Here is a 7,008-nt window from a genome sequence, read left to right as displayed (position 1 = left end):
GCCGCGGCGGCGGCGGCGGCGGAGGAGGAGGAGAGCGGCCCGCGGCTGAGCCTGGGCTACGGTGAGCGGGCGCGCCGGGACGGGGACGGGGAGGGGGGCGGCGGCGGCGGCGGAGCGGTTCCAGCGAGGTCCCTTCCTGCTCGTCCTTCCCCCCCCCCCCGCTCGAACAACCGCCCTGCCAGGTAGGCGCCGCTGCGAGTCAGGACACCCGCCGGCCTCCCGTGGCCCTGAGCGGGGACTGGATCCTGCCTTTCCAGGCGGCCTCGGCGGGGAAGGGAGCAGCTCCTCCGACCCTGGCGTGCTCGGCACTGCACGGGGACGGGACAGCATGAAGGTGCCACCCCCCCTCCCCCACGGTCGCCCTTGGCATCTTTCGTTAGTACCGCGATCTAGGAGTGGGAAGGGGACCCGTGAGGCCATCTAGCCTGACCCCTTTGCCTAAGCCTCAAGCAGAGCTGGGAGGGGGCCCTGCCCTGCCCATGTGGCGCCACCATCCCCTGCAGTAGTCCCCCTGGGGGGCCCCGAGCAGATGGGCGAGGAGGAGCGGGCGGCCTCTCTGGACGGGGCTGGTGCCCTCTCTGGCTGCGCTCTCTGCCTGGACACTGTGGGGCCTGCCGTCCAGAGGTGCTTGGCTCCCCTTCGCTGCACCTGGCCTGTGGTGGCCCCAGAAGTTGCTCTTGGCCAGCCCCCTTTTCTCTCCCAGCTTCTGGGTGTAGCAGGACAGGAGAGGTCGTTAGGGGGGGAACTGGCTGGCCACCCCTTCCTGACACTGGTGCCTTCTGGTCGCGTGTACCTGCCCTCCTTAGACTCCAGGCGTTTCTTGAGAACGTTTTGATCTAACCTTTCCCAAGAGGCAGCTCAAAACCAAGGGGCAGCAAGGCAGAAGAATATTGAAACAGGGAAAAACACAACAACAAAATGCTGCATTCCTTAAAAGAGCCTGATGTACAACGCTCTTTGCTTACTCCTTTGAACCAAGCTCTGAGTCCTGTGGCACCTTTAAGGCCAACAAAGTTTCTTGCCGCAACCGAAGGCAGCCAGCCGTTCAGGCTGCATTCCCAGCCCCATCGTGTTGTTGTTCAGTCAGATAGTTTATTGCACGGCTTGTACTGCGTGGCCACGTGACGCCTCACTCTGTTTTGTGCCGTACTCCCGGCTCCTCTTGCATGAGTTACCCAACGTCCTGTACTGTACAATTACTTCTTTTTTCTCTGTGTACTCCAGAAACCTGCCTTGAGGCTCAGAGAGAAAGGCAGGCTATAAATAAGTGTAATTAAAGGAATAAATAAAAGTAGTCATATAGCCTGGAACATCCGACGAGCAATGCAGTTGGGCTACGATTACAGAAGTCGAAGGCAATGCAAACCGCAGACTGCCTAAGCAGGGTACAGAGACAATGCAGTGAAGCAAGCTGACACCTGGAATAATCATTCCAGTGGACTCCGATCCTAATTCCATTATAAAAGAGCCCCTCCGAAATGGTTGCATTCTGCTCCGGTTCTAATCCCTGCATGAAAATGCCCTCCTGAACAATTCTGTTTTGCACATTCTGTGAAAGGCAAGGGGGGGGGGGCTTCCCGGCCAGTTCCCCGAGGAAGAACAGAGGATGGGCATGAATGGGCGGTTGGCAGGGGGCACCCTCAGAAGGCTTTGCTCCGGTGAATCATAGAATGTTAGAGTTGGAAGGGACCTTGCTGGTCATCTAGTCCAACCCCCTGCACTCTGCAGGAGCAGAGCCGAAAGACAGCCCTACAACATACCCGGAAGATACTCATCCAGCCTCCGCTTGAAAACATCCAGCGAAGGAGCCTCCCCCACCTCCGGAGGCAGATTGTTCCACTGCTCAACCACTCTGACAGTGAGGAAGTCTCTCCGGTTATTTAGCCGGTATCAACTCCCTTGTCATTCCCACCCATTACATCTAGTCTTGCAATCCGGAGCAAGAGAGAATAGATCTGCTCCATCTTCTACATGACAGCCCTTCAGATACTTGGAAGACTGCAATCGTGTCCCCTCTAATAAGCCTTCTCTTTCCCAGGCTAAACAGACCCAACTCTTTCAGCCTTTCCTCCTAAGACTTGGATTCCAACCCTCTCCCCATCCTGGTGAGTGAAGGAGCTGCCGGGCCAGAGCTGGGGGAGAGCCGCAGTCCTGCTGGTCCGTGGGCCCAAGGCCGTGAGGGGTTTTGTAGGTGATGACCGCTACCTCAGACTGAACCTGGTGACTGACCAGTAACCAGTGGAGTGGTTGCAGGGTGTGTGTGTGGGGGGGGTGCTCCTCTTCTGCCTAGCTCCCACCAGCAACCCAGCTGTGAACATAAGAACATAAGAGACGCCAATGTTGGATCAGGCCAAAGGCCCATCCAGCCCAACACTCTGTGTCACACAGTGGCCAGAAATACCAGTGCCATCAGGAGGTCCAGCAGTGGGGCCAGGACATTAGAAGCCCTCCCACTGTTGACCCCCCCCCCAAGCACCAAGAAGACAGAGCATCACTTGCCCCGGAGCCCCTATCTATACCTTGTGGCTAATAGCCACTGATGGACCTCTGCTCCATATGCTTATCCAATTCCCTTTTGAAGCCATCCATGCTTGTAGCCGCCACCACTTCCTGTGGCAGTGAATTCCAAGTGTTAATCACTCTTTGGGTGAAGAAGTACTTCCTTTTATCCGTTCTAACCCGACCGCTCTGCAGTTTCATGGAGTGCCCACGAGTTCTTGTATTGTGAGAAAGGGAGAAAAGTACCTCTTTCTTTACCTGCTCTTTCCCATGCATAATCTTATAAACCTCGATCATGTCACCCCTCAGTCGTCTTTTCTCCAAGCTAAAGAGCCCTAAGCGCTTTAACCTTTCCTCATAGAGAAAGTGTTCCAACTCTTTTATCATTCGAGTTGCCCTTTTCTGCACTTTTTCCAAAGCTATCATATCCTTTTTAAGGTGTGGTGACCAGAACTGCACACAGTATTCCAAATGAGGTCTCACCATTGATTTATATAGGGGCATTATTATATTGGCTGATCTGTTTTCAATACCCTTCCTAATAATCCCCAGCATAGCATTGGCCTTCTTTATTGCAGTCACACACTGTCTCGACATTTTCAGTGAGTTATCCACTACAACTCCAAGATCTCTCTCTTGCTCAGTCTCTGCCAGTTCAGACCCCATCAATGTGTATTTATATTTAGGATTTTTGGCTCCAATGTGCATCACCTTGCACTTGGCCACATTGAACCCCATTTGCCATGTTGACGCCCACTCGCCCATCCTTGACAGATCCCCTTGGAGTGCCTCACAATCCTCACTGGTTTTCACCACCCTGAACAACTTTGTATCATCCGCAAATTTAGCCACTTCACTGCTTACTCCCATCTCCAAATCATTAATGAACAAGTTAAAAAGCAGTGGACCAAGTACTGATCCCTGTGGTACCCCACTGCTTACCACCCTCCACTGAGAAAATTGCCCACCTACACTCACTCTCTGTTTTCTATGAACTAGCCAGTTTTTGATCCATAAAAGGACTTGTCCTTCTATCCCATGATTTTTGAGCTTACTTAGGAGCCTTTGATGAGGAACTTTATCAAAAGCTTTCTGGAAGTCAAGGTAAATAATATCTATTGGATCCCCCTTGTCCACATGTTTGTTCACCCCCTCAAAGAACACTAACAGGTTAGTGAGACAAGATCTTCCCTTACAGAAACCGTGCTGAGTCTGCCTCAATAGGTTTTGTTCATCTATGTGCCTACTAATTCTTTCCTTAATAATGGTTTCCACCAATTTACCCGGTATCGACGTCAGACTGACTGGCCTGTAATTTCCCGGATCTCCTCTGGAACCCTTTTTAAAGATGGGAGTGACATTTGCTACCTTCCAATCCTCAGGAATGGAGGCAGATTTTAAGGAAAGATTACATATCTTTGTCAGGAGATCTACAAGTTCACATTTGAGTTCTTTCAGAACTCTCCGATCTATGCTATCTGGGCCTGGTGATTTATCAGTTTTTAAGTTGTCTATCAGTTTTAGGACCTCCTCTCTCGTCACCTCAATCTGACTCAGGTCTTTCAACACCCCTCCCGAAATCAGCGGTTCTGGAGTGGGCAAGCACTTCTCATCTTCCACAGTGAAGACAGAGGCAAAAAATGCATTTAGCTTCTCAGTCATTTCCCTATTATCCTTCAGTACTCCTTTTACCCCTTGGTCATCCAAGGGCCCCACTGCCTCCCTGACTGGTTTCCTGCTTCTAATGTATTTGAAGAAAGTTTTATTGCTGGTTGTTACGTTTTTTGCTATATACTCCTCATATTCCCTTTTTGCCTGCCTGACCACAGACTTGCATTTTATTTGCCATAGCCTATGTTCCGTTTTATCAGCCTCACGGTGACTAGCTTTCCACTGCTTAAAGGAATCCTTTTTACCTTTTACAGCTTCCATTACTTTGTTTGTTAACCATGCAAGCTTTTTCCTATACCTGCTTGTGCCTTTCCTAACCTGCGGAATATATTTTTTTTGAGCTTCTAGGATCGTAGTTTTAAATAGTTTCCAAGCTTCCCCAGTGGTTTTGGCCCTTTCTACTTTTCCTTTCAGTTTCCTCCCCACATGTCCCCTCATATCAGAGAAGTTACCCCTTTTAAAGTTAAAAGTGGTTGTGTCAGTCTTTTTGGCCAATTCCCTGTTTATACAAATGTTGAACTCAACAACATTAGGATCACTGTTCCCAAGCGGTGCAGTCACTTTCCGTGACGGCTGGAGTCCCGGAGAGGACCTGAAGGGCAGACCCCCGTGGAGTGTGGGGCAGTGGCACAGCCTCAGGGCTACAGTGCCAAGGAGACACATGGCCAGACAGACTGAGTCAAGTCAAGGTCAGGAGCCATCTTGCCGGTGGCAGGAAACCGGAAGAAAGCCTCTCGTGCAGCCGCCATGAACTGTCTTCTCCAGCACAGCCCCAAGGCTCCGGACCAAGTTGCCTGGACCATGTCAGGTGCAGGGAGCTCAGCAGCATCCTTCAGGACCCGGGCTTTGCCTTCCAGCCTCATGCCCGCCTGCTCAGGATTCCGCTTCTGCTTGTCCGTCCTTCGCCATTTGCAGTGTCCCCTCTCAGCTGAGTCAGTGTGAGCTAGCTCACTGTTTTTTAGCCTCCGGCTCACCCATTTTTGTCTTCCCTCGGGAAGGAGGGCTCCCGAGCAAACTAATTTATGCAGTAGCCAGGGCCGATGAGTCGGCCAGGAGGACCCAGAAGGGCTCTGCGGCCACTCTCGGCTTGTTCGGGAAGGGCCGCTGACCACGTCGTTCATTTCTAGTGCACGTTTTTAAAGTGGCAGAGGGATGACCACCAGCTCCGGAGTCCAAGGAGAGGTGCCCTGAGTTGGTGACGGATTCATAACAGACCTCCGGGGGCGGGGGGGTTCGTTGATGCCATCCTTGCGTGGTGGCTGCGGTCACTGGGACAGACAGGGGTCCAGAGTGCCCTTGGTGGCCCGAGATCCCGTCACAGTTGCTTGGCAGTAGCCGGACCACGGTGCTCTGTCAGCAGGCCCGACAGCATCCTGGGAGTTTCTTCTGTGGCACGGGAGGAGAGAGCGGTGGGCCGGCCTGCTGCAGCTGGTCTGGCCTCTCCTTGCAGGGTGGGTGTGTTCGGGGAGGAAAAGGGCCCAGCCCGGTGATGAGGCAGGTAGTCACCGACGCGCCCCTGTGACGCAGGCCGCCACCTGCAGTGTGAAGCAGCCGTGGGGCACCCAGCCCCTGCAGGCGGGTGTGGCCCTGCTCAGCTCCGACGCTGCTCCCTCCCTCCCTCCCTCCCGGGCCCGCCCCGCTCTGCTTCTGGGAACTCAGCCGTGGCCAGGAGGCCAGTTTGGGGCGGCTGTGCCTTTGTGCCCAAGGAGCTGCCCGGAGGGGCTTGGCTAGGCTCCCGGCGGAGACTGCAGTGTGGGACACACACACCCCGCCTCTCCCTCTCTCTGCAGCCGGGAGGAAAGAGGCAGGCCGGAGCTGGTCTGGGATGACACTCGCACACCTGCTGAGGCGGCAGAGGCCCCGGGGAGGGGGGGGCTCCCAGCTGGTGCGGCTCGGGCAGCTGAGTCGCTGGGTGGCCGCCCTGGAGAACTGCTGAGGCGGCGGCTGTCGGCAGGAGGGCCGGCCCTGGTGTGGTGCGGATACAGCTCCGCAGCCCTCGCCTGGGGACTCTTTCCAGGAGCTCTCGCTGGGGAAGGAGCAGCAGACGCGCCGCTCTCCTGCTCCGTGCCCTGAGGACTCTTCTCTGGCCATGCTTGCGCCCGTGCGGACGTGTGCTCCGCAGATCCCGAGCAGGGCGGTTCTTGAGCAGCCGGATCCTGGCCTGTCACTGATGTGCCCTGGGAAGAGAGAAGGGGGGCCCCCACCCACCCACCCACCCAGGCCTCTGGGGCTTCGGTCCCCTAGTCCGGCTGTGCCCCCCACCCCGGTTTCATGCCAGCCCGGCCCTGTGCCGGCTCCCCCGTGCCCATCTGTGTGCCAAGAAGAGTGCTGCCCTCAGCAGGACCAGTGAGCCGTGCTCTTGGCCTGTGCGTTTCTGGCCAGGGGCCGCGTGGGTTTGCCCGCCCGCCCCCTCCCGGGAACTTCCTTCGCAGGGCCCGGGGAGAGAAGGCAGGGCTCCTCCAGACGATGGGCTGGGATCTGCGTGTCCCACTCTCCTCTCCGAGGGGAACTCGCAAGTGCCTTGTTGCAACGCCGTCTCCTCTCCTCCACTCTATGTTTGCAGAGACGCCCCTGCGAGGTTGGTTGGGCTCAGAGTGCGTGACCGGGCCCAGGCCCCCCCCGAGCAAGCTCCCCTGGCAGGGTAGGAATACAAGCCGGGCAGCCCCCATCCCCGGTTGGACACTCTCACCGCTGCTGTGCCCCGTGGGTGAACCAAGGGGTCCGCTGGGCCCACCGAGCAAGGAGGGCCCGCCTCCTCTGGGGGGCAAAGGAGTCTCTCCCCAGCTTGGTCTGTCGCTGCTGATTTGGGGGGCCTGTGCCAAGGCTGTCCCTCGCCCG

The 7,008-nt window shown here is 55.9% G+C and overlaps 1 protein-coding gene across 1 annotated transcript in view; it reads left to right on the top strand.

The window, feature by feature from the left end:
* Positions 1 to 8: 8 nt before the first annotated feature.
* Positions 9 to 7,008, top strand: part of SEMA4B (semaphorin 4B) — a 23,534-nt gene continuing 16,534 nt past the window's right edge. Inside the window, exon 1 of the mRNA XM_015428906.1 lies at positions 9 to 61. The gene's annotated coding sequence lies outside the window, so the exon portion shown is untranslated. The remainder of the gene's footprint in view (positions 62 to 7,008) is intronic.

Source organism: Gekko japonicus, unplaced genomic scaffold (genome assembly GCF_001447785.1).
Source record: "Gekko japonicus isolate JY-2015 unplaced genomic scaffold, Gekko_japonicus_V1.1 scaffold773, whole genome shotgun sequence".
Taxonomy (NCBI): Eukaryota; Metazoa; Chordata; class Lepidosauria; order Squamata; family Gekkonidae; genus Gekko; species Gekko japonicus.
Note: the sequence above shows the minus strand (reverse complement) of the source record. Positions and strands in the feature narration are given on the sequence as shown.